We start from the raw sequence: 16085 nt of genomic DNA, 5'->3' as shown, positions 1-16085 counted from the left end.
GGGAGAAGGACCGGGTGCTGGGGTGCAGCGGATGGTGGATGGGCGGGTATATTGAGGTATAAATAATGGTGTATATAGGGGTGTATTTGTCTGTTGTGTAGTATATAGGGGTGTAAATGTGTGTGCTGTGTAGTATATAGGGGTGTATATGTGTGTGGTATGTAGTATATAGGGTTGTATGTGTGTGCTGTGTAGTATATAGGGGTGTATATGTGTGTGCTGTGTAGTATATAGGGGTGTATATGCATGTGGTGTGTAGTATATAGGGGTGTATACTGTATGTGTGTGGTGTGTAGTATATATAGGGGTGTATGTGTGTGTGTGTGTAGTATATGGGGGTGTATATGTGTGTGGTTTGTAGAATTTAGGGGTGTATATGTGTGTGGTGTGTAATATATAGGGTTGTATATGTGTGTGCTGTGTAATATATAGGGGTGTACGTGTGTGGTGTGTAGATCTAGGGGTGCATATGTGTGTGGTGTGTAGCATATAGGGGTGTATATGTGTGTGGTGTGTAGTATTTTGGGATGTATGTGTGTGGTGTGTAGTACATAGGGGTGTATATGTGTGCGCTGTGTAGTATATAGGGGTGTGTGGTGTGTAGTATATAGGGGTGTATATGTGTGCACTGTGTAGTATATAGGGGTGTATGTATGTGGTGTGTAGTATATAGGGGTGTATATGTGTGTGATGTGTAGTATATAGGGGTGTGTGTGGTGTGTAGTATATTGGGATGTACGTGTGTGGTATGTAGTGCTGTATATAATTGTGTATATATTTGTGCGCTGTGTAGTATATAGGGGTGTATATGTGTGTGGTGTGTAGTATATTGGGATGTATGTGTGTGGTGTGTAGTGCTGTATATAATGGTGTATATATTTGTGCGCTGTGTAGTATATAGGGGTGTATATGTGTGTGGTGTGTAATACACTCTCCGGTATCTAATCATGGGGGTGAGATAGGAATCGGCAGAGGCGGGCCCGGGATGAGGTGTTCTGGCCACATTATTGCTCCCTGCTGCCCCCCGCAGGCCAGCCTCCGGTCCCTACACAGAATAGTGCCGGTGCTACGGCCTAGCTGCCCCTGATGTCCTAGGCACTCACTGCTTCTACCGCCTGCTGCAGGATGGGTGTCAGCTTAGAGAACATCTTCCCCCTCTGCTGCAGCAGCTTCTCCCGGGAGTGTCTGGAGAAATCCGAGATCTGCTGCCCCTGCCGCTCCTGTCTGTCACCGGCTGCTCACAGCGCAGCCAGCCCAGGGGCTGGAGACTCCACTTTGCCATGCTCTGCTGGGGCCGCCACACCAGCGTGTCACTGGCTGCGCACAGCACTGCCAGACCGGGAACCGGAGATTCCGCTGTGCCGCGCTCTGCTGCCCCCGCCACTCCTGTGTGTCACCGGCTGCTCACAGCGCAGCCAGGCCGGGGGCCGGAGCCTCTGCTGCGCCACACTCTGCTGGGCCCGCCACCCCAGCGTGTCACTGGCTGCGCACAGTGCTGCCAGACCGGGGGCCGGAGACTCCGCTGTTCCGCACTCTGCTGGCCCCGGTGCTCCAGCATGTCACCGGCTGCTCACAGCACTGCCAGACAGGAGGCCGGAGACTCCGCTGGATTGCCAAAGGTCATTGCATCACTTATCTGGGGAAGAGATGGCACCAGGATGCACTATGGAAAGAAGGGAAGCCAATGGAGGCAGTGTGATGTTCTGGGCAATGTTCTGCTGGGAAACCATGGGTCCTGGTAATGATGTGGATGTTAATTTGACAAGTACTATCTACTGAAACATTGTGGCACCCCTCCATGTGTTTCCTGATGGCAGCAGCCTCTATCAGCAAGATACTGAGCCCTGCCAAACTGCAAAAATCGTTCAGGAACGGTTTGAGGAACATGACAAAGCGTTCAAGGTGTTGACTTGGTCTCCAAATTCCTCAGATCCAAATCTGGTCAAGCTTCTGTGGGTGTTATGCATGACTAATATGATTCTGAACCTGCAGGACCAACCTGCTCTGCTCCTCACCTGTAGCAGCTCCCTTTCGCAGAACTACTAACATTCCCAAAGTACTCAGTTGCCCCCAGGAACTATGGCCCTCATTCCGAGTTGTTCGCTCACTAGCTGCTTTTAGCAGCTTTGCACACGCTAAGCCGCCGCCTACTGGGAGTGAATCTTAGCTTAGCAGAATTGCGAACGAAAGATTCGCATAATTGCGAAAAGAAACTTCTTAGCAGTTTCTGAGTAGCTCGAGACTTACTCTGCACTGCGATCAGTTCAGTCAGTTTTGTTCCTGGTTTGACGTCACAAACACACCCAGCGTTCACCCAGACACTCCCCTGTTTCTTCAGACACTCCCGCGTTTTTCCCAGAAACGGCAGCGTTTTTTCCGCACACACCCATAAAACGGCCAGTTTCCGCCCAGAAACACCCACTTCCTGTCAATCACACTCCGATCACCAGAACGAAGAAATTTCTTCATAAAGCCGTGAGTAAAATACCTAACTTATTAGCAAATTTACTTGGCGCAGACGCACTGCGGACATTGCGCATGCGCATTAGCGACTAATCGCTCCGTTGCGGAAAAAAACGAGCGAACAACTCGGAATGAGGGCCTATGCTCTGAACAGTACAATCTCAAGATCACTAACACATGTGGTTTAAGGGAACTGGGCACCGCAAACAACAGCTAAATGTACTAGATAAATGTACCTGGTTTCATTAGAATGGCATTGGAAGCTGGATGCTGTGGCAATAGTGAGCAGGTACCTCCCTACCCCGCTGCCTAACCCTAACCCTCTACGGTGGTGCCTAAACCTAAACCCTACCCACAGCCTACACCTAACCATCTCTACCCCGCTGGCTAACCCTAACCCTCCCCCCGTGGGGGTGCCTAAACCTAACCCCCTCTGCCGGCTGCCGAACCCTAACCCTCTCACCACGACAGTCTAACCTTAACCCTACCCCTGCAGCCTAAACCTGACCCGCCCTCCCCTTCCTCCGTGCCTTACTGGACCTTGTGATTTAGATTCCGTCGGGATGACGGCAACAGCATTCCGTTCAGTGTTGGGATTCTGGCGTTGGGATTTTGATTGCTGGGATCCCGACACCTGGAATCCTGACCGGATCCCATAATGACACTGCAACCTAAATACTGCGGAAGAATGCCAAGCAGGATCTCTGGATATCACATGTAGCTGGATGCTATAGCAATGCTGAGCAAGTGTTCACTAGGGCAGATAGAAATGTACTAATTACAACCAACAAAGGAGTCACACAGGAAGCCCAATATAATATGAGCAGCCAGTCATTATCAGCTAAGCACAGCTCTGAGCACAGATGTAAGAAGCCCCCTGATCAGGAGGCAGAATGCTCCCCAGAACGGTGACACCTAGTTTGCACAGCTGCAGTACTGTAGCTGGTTGCCTGGGGACTGACTGAAGGTAACAGAGCTAACATTACCAGTTGTTTTTGACACGTGTTTACTCTGGATTCTAACAGAGGGATGTACAGTAATGGAAAAACAAGTCTGAGCCATGGGGGCCCCATCTCGCAAATTACAGGTCTTAAAGGGTCTGCTACTAATATCTTGGTGCCTTATAGCACACAATACCTTCATAGGCCTTGTGGAGTCCATGCCTTGACAGGCCACAGCTGTTTTGGTGGCAAGAGGAGGAGCTACACAATATTAGGCAAGTGGTTTAAATTGTTGCTGCATATAGCAGTGTTCTGCAGTGGTGCCACGATACATATGCAGCAAGGCATTCCGCCCCGTACACATTGCTAACCAGTTCCCATAGACTTCAATACGCATGCGCCCCCTGGCTTCTATTACAGTGAATGCATAGCGGGAGCGTACACATAGTGTATGCCCTGCTATGCAGCGACTTGTGTGCTGGTGATGCGTCACAATCTAAAAGGACACATCTGTATCTCATGTATGCCTGCATTTTTTTTGCTATTTCATAGAATAAAGAAAATAATAAAGTAAGACAAGAGATACATTATTGCTTATTCTCACAAAAATATTTTTAAATGGCTTCAACACATTTGTTGATTCACTTTAGAAAAGATAAATAATTGGATTATAGTAATAGTTCACACTAATTGCTTTCTTGAATTAGCATCACATGTCTTCATTCTTCTAATCAGTCATTCAGACTATTTAAATGGCTAAAAGTAATCAATCTGCTGTTTGGTATCATCATGTGCACCACACTGACCATGTACCAGAGAAAGCAAAGAAGAGAGTTGTCTGAGGATATAAGAAAGACAATTCTAGACAAGAACATTAAAGATAAATTATAGACCATGTCCAAGCAGCTTGATGTTCCTGTGACTACCATTGAAAATATTATTAAGAAGTTTAAAGTGCGTGGGACTGTAGCCAACCTCTTTGGACGCAGCCTCAAGAAGAAAATTTACCCCATATTAAACAGGTAGATAGTGAAAGTGGTAAAAAATACTTTTTGAGTTCTTCCATGGAAGGAAGACCCAGGAGGACACCATTTTTGAAAAACAACATAAAAAAAGCCAAACTGAAACCTGCTAAAATGCATGTTGGCACAATGCTTCTGAGAGAATGTCTTTTGGACAAATTAGTAAAAACTGGAGCTTTTTGGCAAGTTGCATCAGCTCTATGTTCACAGATTAAAAAATAAAGCTGTACAAGAAAAGAGCCTCATGCTGTGACACATAGAGGAGGCTCAATTATGTTTTGGTGCTGCTTTGCTGTGCCTGGCATGGGGTGCCTTGATAAACTGACCACCTTACCGAGTTGTCGTCATCTAAGCCCTAGGTACAGGTTCCTTAGATTTACGTCAGAGAGATAAGGAATGTGAGTCATCAGAGAGAACTGCCGCTAATGATTTCCAACTGAGGTCTCAATTACAGCTCAATATAGTCATCAATAAGTTATACATGAACTACAATGAACTTGTTTTAATAATCTGGAACTCTGCATCCTGCTGGAACAGTGAACATTTACCTGGCTCAATCAGACCTGATGTAAAACCATGCCTTCAGACATTTTGCACATACAGTTATGCACTTCAGCAATACAGTACCAAGAGTGTCAGTACAAGAATATAAACAGAGTTATCCAACAAAACTATGCAATTATCTATGTTAAATATTAATATAGTCCTGTTTATGTTAAACCATTAAACTATAAAGAGCACAGAAAACACATCAAAACATTAATATACTGTATGCTTAAAGAAAATAGTGCGGCTACTGTGCCCTCGTCAACTAAAGTTACTCAGTTCAGCTGATACCTGTAAAAGTGTTGGTGCACTTTTTGGGTGATACTCCTCCTGTTGTTGTATATACAGTATTAAGTAATTAACAGGGTGCAGTTTTTGACTAGCGTTAATTTGCCTTTTTCTGCAATGACAAGTGAATAGATTCCTTCAAAAGAAACGAATGTATCTCCCTTGTGTGCTCTCCGCTGTTACTTTGTGATCTACTGTAGGTGACTAGCAATAAAGTATCATTTGCTCCCGTAGGTTAGCAAGTTTCTATTCTCTGCAAATACTGAGAACTCTAAGGGGGAAATTCAAATGTTTGAAAAGTCAGTTGGGAGTCTGTTTCTTCCTATCTAATAGACAGGAAAAAACAGACTCCCAACCGACTTTTCAAACATTTGAATTCCACCCTAAACATCCTGGTGCTACCTTTCATAAGCTTTTGCTACAGTATATGGGTAAAGCACTTAATAGTAGGGACAGTTTTACTGCTCAGTTTTCACTCAATCTGTTCAGAATATTGTTGCTAACAAATTGGGGATCTGGTCTCTAGGTCGACAGTAACTAGGTCGACCACTATTGGTCAACAGTAACTAGGTTGACAGGGTCTCTAGGTCAACATGTTCTAGGTTGACAGGTCAAAAAGTAGACATGAGTTTTTCACAATTTTTTCATTTTTTTTTACTTTTTCATACTTAACAATCCATGAGGACTACGATTGGGAATAGTAACCTGTGCCGAGCGCAGCAGTAGTGGAGCGAGGCACCTTACCCGAAGCTCGCTCGCCATGCGAGAGGACACGGCGCACTAATTAGGTTTCCCGGTCACTGTACAGGGAAAACGACACCAAAAAAACATAAAAATCTCATGTTGACCTTTTGACCTGTCGACCTAGACCCTGTCAACCTAGAGACCCTGTGGACCTAGTTACTGTCAACCAATAGTGGCCGACCTAGACACTGTTGACCTAGTTACTGTCGACTAATAGTGGCCGACCTAGACACTGTCGACCTAGTTACTGTCGAGCTTCCATACCACACCCAACAAATTGATAGTGCGGCTAATCCTGTGTCCTTTCTGAGACTATAACCATGCAGGTCATTAATTTTGAAGCTGACTGCCTCCGGTTGTTTATTTCCAGTAGCTTCTCTTAAGCGCAACAACACCCCTTGCGAGCTCGTGGACACCCGCGAGTGGGAATAGTCCCTGCTAGTCGGCATGCCGACTGTCTGTCAGGAATGTGATGGGGGCGGGATGTAGGCGCTCGTATTGTGAACGTTGGTCTCCTGACTGCCGGTCACATAACTACATACGGTTCTGAGGTGGCCTTAGATGAGGTCTCAAATCTGAATCTTATTGAACATCTATGTTAAGAATAATCCACTAAAAAAGGAAAGGCGCCTGTGATAGAACCTGTGTTGAGATGCTATTTGCTGCTCTCAGAATAGGGTATTAGCGTCCCTATATAGAATAAACAAGCAAAAAAGGAAAGAGAGCGCAAATAGACTTGAATTATTCCATATTTATTATATCTAAAATTGCACATACACCAAAATGAGTTTAAACTACACCAATTGGCAACTGGATTTAAAACAACTTAGTACTTTAAAAATATATTTCATAGCATAGGATCCCTAACACTCGAATATCCTTATGGTTCCACTCAAGTAATACCCTACTGATTACCAGATAATTTTCACAGGTGTTCTTTAGTGAAATCAATGTAGAAAGAGTCCAAGAATGGTGAAAGACCCTTATTTATATTCACCAGTCACGTCCTGTGTGATAATACATGTATTTATACCGTAATCATGGTTATTGTTTCTTTTAAGAAAGAATTGAAACAGTTAATGTAGCAAATATACTGATGCTTCAGGTAGCTAAAAGTCAGTTTGTAAAGCAGGCTTTATCTCATATTGCAGCCTCTCTAGAGCGTCTCCGTCTGCCGCTCTCTACCTTAATCACTTATTGTGTTCAGAGCGGTTAGGCTTCCCGCTTCCTGAGAGTTTTGGTCCACGGCGCTGGGATTGCGCGCACCGCCTGGCGTGTCCAAGGTGATTGTAGCTGCGGCGCCTGTGTTCACCTCTCAGTGCCCGACTGGACCGCTAGCTCCAGGCACGTGATCAGCAGCCACGGTCCCTGCTTTGCAAAGGGACCAATGCAGGTGGCTCCAGACCCAGGACCGGACTGTCCAATAAAGTGATTGATGCTGAAATCGGTGGCAACCAAATCCGTGAAGAGTGTTTGGATCCTAAAACACCCTGACGCGTTTCTCGACCGTTATAAGCTGGTCGTTTCTTCAGAGGGAAGGAATATTCTATCCCATCAGGTCTTCTTATTTAAAGAGACCTGAGAATGAAATTAGTGCAAACACCTGAGAGTCCACCTGTTCTATTAGGTCTCAGGGAAGCGTGTGCATACAGGATTCTAAATGTATACTCATTTGAATATAAATCAGCATGACCCAAAGTTATATATCTCCTTACAGCATTAGAACTATTATTATAATAAAATAAGTTTTGATAATACATATAGAATAAATAATTAATCCAATATAAAATATAAGCTATACTATACAAAGTGTATAAAATACATAAATGTATATAAAATATATAGATATATGAACACATAAATATACAATCATATATATATATAGAGATTGAGACAAGCGAAGACAGCAGTACCATGTCAATTAAACAAAAACACACATGTAGAAAATATATTACCAAAATATATATATACATATATACATATATATATATATATAGAATACACATATATTAAAAAAAAATTCACATATCATTCTAAAAATTATACACGATAATATACACATAGAATAATACCCATCCACACTCTCCTATATAGAATTTGTAGGATTATGCAAACTGTATCAAACCTATATAAACTATTACTTATTGAACTGGTCATGTGGAACAACACCCACAGGTCTAAACAGCCACTATAATAGTGACAACACCACCCATATTAAGTCATATTATGTTCTGTTGTATTAGCCTCACTCAGACTAAATACTAACGGTAGTGATGTCCGACATATCAACTGAAACACAGAATAACAATATAATAAGATAAAATGAAAAAAAAACATATATAGGAGTAGAGAAGCACATACAGACTCTACCCATCCATATTCACACATGTTGATAAGTTATTCATATCTTTATCTCAGTTCATAGGTTACATCTATTTACATTAGACTACATCTCTCTATTCAAAGGGGAAAGGAGTCTAAGGATAGGATATGAGTCTAGAATAGGGAAACTCAAATGAAATTACCCCAAAGGAGAATATACTCGGGCGCAAACTACAGGATATCTACAGGGACCCCGAACAATCCTCTGATGGCAATCCACCTAAAGAATTGAAAGAATATATAAAGGTGTATAGGAAGGGGAAGGAGCACCAATAGAGGATTAATCCGAGTGGGTGGATGGCCCTGTAACACCCTAGGAAGAGAGATATATTTACACTCGATCCGCCTAGGGTGAAACAGGTGCCAACCCAACCCCTCCGGTTCCTCTATATTCATTGACAAACTGTACTAAAGATATTCTTATAAATCAGCAGAACATAGGCCCCTTAGAAGCAAATGGGTCCCAGCCTCAACCAACAGCTAAGGACCAATGTCCAGTGCCAATACTGAGAACCCATCAGATGGCATTGAGTTCCACCGTGTCATTCAGACCATGTGGACTCAAAGTATGTAATTGAAATATCCAGAAGGCTTCGCGCATGCAGAGCCTTCTAAACCTATCCCCTCCCTTCATGGTGAAGCTAACATGTTCAATGGCTCTAATCGTGAGACCACTCATGTTCCCCTTCTGACATATCGAAACATGACTGGACAGACTATGAGTCTTAAGATTCTTAGCAATGTTTCTCTTGTGCTCCATAAATCTCTCATGAAGGGGGCGAATAGTGCGACCTACATACTGCAGGCCACATTTACACTGTATAACATAAATTACATAATTTGTCCTACAATTCATGAAACTTTTTATCTCAAATTCCTCTGATCTATCGAAAGACTTGATTTTTTTTACATTTGTTTTCAGCAAAAAGACAAGTGACACATTTATCCTTACCACACTTAAAAAACCCATCAGGTTTCGGGGGCAATCTCAACGTGTCCCTTCCCGTGTCTATATGTGCCCTCTTAAATAGACTCGGTGCTAGTTTTTGTTTAAGGGAATTAGCCTTTCTAAACACTACTAGATTTCTTTCCATTAGTGTGGTTTCTAATAATTTGTCAGATTTTAGAATCGCTGAATTCTTATTAATGATTCTTTTAATCTCACTTGCAGCTGTGTTAAATTGGGTAATGAATGATATTGACCTATCCCCATTATTATTTTTATTATTTTTGTTTCCTTTGTTGTTATTACTAGTATTCTTACTGGGGGATTCATACTCCACCTTTAACCTTTCTGGATGGACCAATGTAGACCTAGATTTAAGTTGAGTCTCTCTAAGGGCTTTATCAATAATGTGTGTAGGATACCCTTGCCTTATGAATGCAGCATACATAGTTGCTGCTTGATTATTAAAGGCTTCTTCTGTAGAGCAATTACGGCGAAGCCGTTGGAACTGACCCTTCGGTATATTCACCTTCCATGGTCTATAGTGACTACTCGCAAAATGTAGATAATTGTTACAATCCACATCTTTAATAAATGTGGAAGTAACAATCTCCATATCCTGAATTGCAACCGTAATATCTAGAAAATTAACCGACACCTTACTAAAATTATTAGTGAATTTTAAACCCATTGTGTTCGAATTAAGAGAATCAGTGAGATGTGAAAATGGTGAAATACCCTCATCCCAAATAAAAAATAAATCATCAATATATCTCCCATAGAGGACCAGGCCTGCACCGAGATCGCCACCCCAAATCTGGTGTTCCTCGAACCAACCCAAAAAAAGGTTCGCGAAACTCGGCGCGAACCTGGTCCCCATGGCTGTGCCTTTAGTCTGTAAATAAAATTGTGAAACAAAAGAAAAGTAATTGTGCTCCAATATAAACCTCATTGCTGACAAAATAAAAGTGCGAAAGGAAGAGTCCACCTCTGTGTCATAATATAAATAGTGGTTGACTGCCAGAAGACCTAATTCGTGGGCTATATTAGTGTACAACGCCTCTACATCGTATGTTAACAATATATATGAATCCTTCCAAAGTATGCCCTCTAATTTCTGAAGGAAATGTGTAGTATCCCTAATATAAGAGGGAAGAGCCTGGACATATTTTTGTAAATGTGCATCTATGAAGGCAGACAAATTGGATGTCAGGGATCCCACCCCTGAGATTATCGGTCGTCCAGGTGGAGACACCAAAGATTTGTGTACCTTCGGCAAATGGTAGTAGATGGGGATGATGGGATATTTTACCATCAAGAATGTAAAGATTTCTTTATCTATATTCCCCTCATCTACTGCCATCTCCAATAGGGATCTTAATTCACCCTGGTAAGTCCCTGTGGGATCTCTTCCAATCTTTTTGTAAAATGTTATATCATCCAGTTGTCTATGAGCCTCTGAGAGATAATCTTCCAGATCCTGAATGACCAGGCCACCACCCTTATCGGCCTGTTTGATAATAATTCCCTTATCCTGTGTGAGCTTTTTAAGTGTCGCTCTCTCTGATCTTGACAGATTATCTCTCAGGGCCAAGGACTCTTGTTTAGTACAGAGTTCCCTAAACTCTCTCATTGTTGTTGTATAGAAGCCTTCAATATAAGGACCCCTATATTGAAGAGGATAAAACTCAGATGGTGATTTAAACTTCCTGGAATCTACCCCCTTAATGTCATAGACTTTCTTTAGTTCATTAGCACCTGGGGTATCCTCCACCCCCCAATTTTCATCAAGAAGTGATTCCAAGATCCTAAGACTCTTATCATCCTGTCTATCCAAGCATATTGGTGACCCCCTAATATCTTTACTTTGCAAAGATTTTTTTATGAAGTACCTTTTCCTACTCAGAGTATGGACAAATCTATTAAGATCCACAAAAAGCGTAAAAAGGTTCGGTGACTGGTGGATATAAATAAGGGTCTTTCACCATTCTTGGACTCTTTCTACATTGATTTCACTAAAGGACACCTGTGAAAATTATCTGGTAATCAGTAGGGTATTACTTGAGTGGAACCATAAGGATATTCGAGTGTTAGGGATCCTATGCTATGAAATATATTTTTAAAGTACTAAGTTGTTTTAAATCCAGTTGCCAATTGGTGTAGTTTAAACTCATTTTGGTGTATGTGCAATTTTAGATATAATATCTATGTTAAGAGCTGAGCCATGCAGTCTAGAATAGACACCTGTCACACCTGAGGCAGCTGGAGCAGTTTGCTCAGGGTGAGTGGGCAAAACTAGCTGCTGACAAGTACATAGAGGGTCATTCCGAGTTGATCGCACGTAGCAACTTTTTGCTGCCCGTGCGATCAACTAGACGCCACCTATGGGGAAGGTTTTTTTTTGCATAGCAGGGCTGCGATTGCTGGTGCAGCCCTGCTATGCAAAAAAAGTTTTGTGTAGAACTAGACCAGGGTAACAGTTACTTACCGTGTGCGATCAATCCAGCGATGCAGGTCCAGGAATTGATGTCAGAAATCCACCCTCCAAACGCCTGGACACGCCTGTGTTGGACTCACCACTCCCAGAAAACGGTGAGTTGCCACCCCAGAACGCCTTCCTGCTGTCAATCTTCTTGCAATGGCGCCAACGATTGCTTTTTTCGGTCTTCTTGATGTTGCCCAGCGACAGCCATCGCTGGGCAACGATGCACCTGCGCATTGCGGCCGCTGCGCATGCGCAGAACCGACCCATTCGCACCACTGTGAAAACCAGCAACGTGCGAACAGGTCGGAATGACCCCCAAATTGTGTGACTGCAGTGATTGCCTTTAAAGTTTGTACAACAAAGTATTAGGTTATGGATCTGATAATTTTTGTCCAAGGACTTTTCATTTGAATATTTAAAATATTATGTTGAATAAAAAATCTTTCAAGTTATTTCAGCAAACAACATGGGTTCTTAAAATACCAACGCCGGAGACCCAACAGCAGTCAAAACACAGACGATCGAAATGCCGCCTGCCGCCCGGTATTCGCCACCACCCGATGGGGAATATAATAGTATATACACACTAGCGTGTGTATATAATATATATATATATATATATATATACATACACTGTATATGCCCACACTGGCGTTGGGCCGCGGCTTCACTCGTGTGGATGCCTGTTATTGCTCAGTGGAACTAATTTTACAAAGACAGCAGTGCCAATCTGTTGCTACTTAACCTAACGCCGAAATGTTGCAAGTAACATGATCAGCCACTCCTTAATACAAGCATAAATTAACTTGCATTGTGCATAACCTTTGTGTAGTATTTGCCTTGTTGCGCCATCTACTGGATTGACGGGCAAACCAACAGATAGCCTGCCTGATTAGTGATTGATATATATTTGGATTTTCATGCAAAATAGATCTTGCATCTATCTATCTATCTATCTATCTATCTATCTATCTATCTATCTATCTATCTATCTATCAAGAGAGAGTTGGATAAGCGGCACTCAACAGTCTTGGTTAGAAATAACAAATACAAAGTGCACACAAACAACATTTATACCTACACCCGAACACTGTAATTAAAAAACGTTATATGCTCACGTGGAGGACGCCGCCCACCTGCTCCAAGGAACTTGCGTCTGCACACAGCGTTGTGGGGTCCGTGACGTCACCAGCCGGCGCACTCCAGCCCGAGAAGCATGCTTTACTTGGTTGCTAAGCAACAAATCTAAAACAAATATGTGAGCACAGCCAGGGCCGGACTGGTCATAAGAGATAGGGCTGTAACACACGCGCCGGTTTTTCCCGGATGGCATAAAGACGGACAAACTTTGTCCGGCTTTTTGCCATCCGGGAGGGTCTTTCACACACAACGGCTTTGAGCCGTGTGTAATGCTGTGCGCATGCGCAGCATTAGACATGACTGGAAAAAAAAACACGTTGTGTGTGAAAGCTGCCCTTCACACACACAGTCCACTGCCTGCAAAGATGGCAGGTCCCCGGCCAGGGCCAGATTAAGTCTTGGGGGTGCCTGGAGCACTTAAGACAAGGGGGACCCCGGTGGAAGGCGGGGGAGTGTATATTAGATTGTGCATACCCCCCAACATGACCCATTCCAGAAGGGACAAAATGCTCTCTACCTGGACTGCCTTTTTAATATATGATTGGTGTCACCTGTGTTGAACTAATTAATAGATAAGAAAGATGTTTCAACACAGGTGATTGCAATCAGTTTAAGATAGCATGTTATCCCTCCAGGACTGGGTCATGTTAGGATGTAAGGATTGTGTATATTAAATTAATCCAATGGGGTACAGTATATTAGATTTAAACTAGTTGAATAATGCCTGGGTACAGTTTATTGCACCACATAATTGAGAGACAACTATTTTATAAAGTTTTCTTGTAGTGGAACAAAGACAACTTAAACAACCTTAGAATACACATAGAAAAAAATATATAATTTATCTTGTCACATGCAAGAATAGCAGCAGCAGCCTCTATACTACTTACACACTGGTACAGGACTGAGGGGGACTCTGCATGTGTGTGTCTGTCTCTCTAGACCAGTGTTTTTCAACCGCTGTGCCGCCGCCAGAGATCCCTGTTGCCCGTCCCCATCTGCTGCCGTCTTCGCTATACAATGATCGCGGAAGAGATGCCTGCGCTGCCTGATAGTGATACTATAAGTCTATAGCAGCGCAGGCAGCTCTTCCGCCGTCATTGCATAGTGAAGACGGCAGCTCTCCTGCGGACCCGCCCGTGACCGCTACAACGTGGCGTGACTCATAGGTCCTGCTCTTCACTGCTCCTGGCTCCTGCCACTAAGGGGGAAAAGAACAGGGTTGGGCCAGTGCTTTTATGACTATGGCAGACAGTGTGTGCAGTGCCATTACTATGGGGGTCAGTGTGTCTGGTGGCACTACTATGGGGGGAGCAATGTGTGCAATTACTATGGGGGACAGGGTGTGGAATTACTGTGGCAGACAGTGTGTTCAATTACTGTGGGGGTCAGTGCATTATTTTAATAACTGTTGGGGACAATGTGTGTGTGTTTTTCCCCTTGGGGACCAAAATATGTTTGTTTTATTTTCCGGTGTGTGGTTTTTTTTTTTACGTGGGGTACTGGTGTGCCTTGGCAATTTTTAAATCTTGTTCGGTGTGCAGCGAACTGATGAAGGTTGAAAATCACTGCTCTAGACCCTCATTAAATAACAGGTTACTCAGGACTCAGACACCCAGTCGGGGAGGTGGAGAAGTTGGGATCCCTGTGTCACTTACAGCTTCCTCCACCCTCCTATCTCTCCTCTGGTCAGAAAGCTCCGTCGGTAGCTCATAAAACCTGATACTCTGCCTGCAATGCATACTGCCCTGCTCGCATTCTGGCTCTCTGGTTCTGCTACTGCGTGAGAGGGAAAGCTAGCGATGTCAATGTGCTTTGGCTGGAGGGCCCCCTAATAAAGCGGGGCCCGGGGTACTGTATGCACTGAAACCAACCCTTAATCTGGCTATGCCTGTGACTCCGTCCAGTGTTTTGACTCCGCCCAGCGTTAGAGGCCCAGGCACAGAGTCACAGATCTGGGCTATTATATAGGAGATAATTACACCTGTGTTACTATAGTTAAACTATAGTACATATAGATTAGTGTAAATCACAGGTTGAACGCGATGGACAATTTGTCTTTTTTCAACTTTATTAACTATGTTATGTTAATTAGTTTCAACAATGCAAATGTAAACCAAAAGTGGACAATAAACATTGGATAAGTCCCGAGTCCTTATTAGTGGTGCGCCCAGAGTCAGATAAACATACGTTAAACAAAAAAGAGGAAAAGAAGATTCTTATGTGGGCGCACTCTTATTCTAAGTGATTAATTCTATGATATATGAGGAAAGTAAAACATAGTTTTTATTAATAATTATTTAAAAGCAAGCAAAATAATTACCCAAAAGCCAATGCCTCAACAGAAAAATAGTATATGTGAAAGAACGTTAAAATGTTCTGGTCATACTAAACATATAGTAGTTTGAAAGGATGTGGTCACAGTAAGTCCTACACCCATTTCCCCTGACCAGTACAGAAGGATCTGTATTAATAAGTCCAAAGGGCTGGTCAGTGACACGCAGGGAACCTGGTCACCAGTGTTCAGATAATGCTATACAAGTAACTGTAGTTTTATAATTTAACACCAATTTGTTGTGTAAAATAAGTGAAAGATATTACTGATAAGAATGAAAGAAGAAAAATTGGTGATACTGCTGTTAGTAATATGTTTGAATCACAGACCCAAGTAGATTCTAAAACCTCTACAACACTCGGTATTCCTTGGAGGTCTCCCATCCAAGTACTGACCCAGCCCAGCACTGTTTGGCTTCCAAGATCAGGCGAGATCGGGCATTTGCAGTGCGGTATGGTAGTAGAGTGATCGGACTGGGTGTTACAACACTAATGAGAGTGCACCTAGTCCTATATAGGAATAAATAGAATCACACTGGTGTTAGAGCAAAAGAACATAGAAAATATATGGATCTGCTTCCTGTGTTAGGCAGGAGGGCACCACAAGTCACAATAGTGTTGAGCTGAGCCCCCTTGATCACAGATGAGAGTCCACAGAAATAAGTTAAGTCAGAAAAATCATACACTGATAAGCACACAGGTGATAAATATTGATGATCTTAATCTCAGATACTTGTATGCAACCCCATAGCAATGGAAGAGAAATGCTGATTGTCTGTTATTAAAAAATGCAT

The 16085-nt window shown here is 42.9% G+C and overlaps 1 pseudogene; it reads right to left on the bottom strand.

Moving 5' to 3' along the window:
• Positions 1–15638: 15638 nt before the first annotated feature.
• On the bottom strand, positions 15639–15757 carry LOC134967296 (5S ribosomal RNA; annotated as a pseudogene).
• Positions 15758–16085: the final 328 nt, after the last annotated feature.

This window comes from Pseudophryne corroboree, chromosome 10 (assembly GCF_028390025.1).
Source record: "Pseudophryne corroboree isolate aPseCor3 chromosome 10, aPseCor3.hap2, whole genome shotgun sequence".
In the NCBI taxonomy this organism is placed as follows: Eukaryota; Metazoa; Chordata; class Amphibia; order Anura; family Myobatrachidae; genus Pseudophryne; species Pseudophryne corroboree.
The sequence above is the reverse complement of the archived record's forward strand: the minus strand, read 5'-3'. Positions and strand labels throughout refer to the sequence as shown.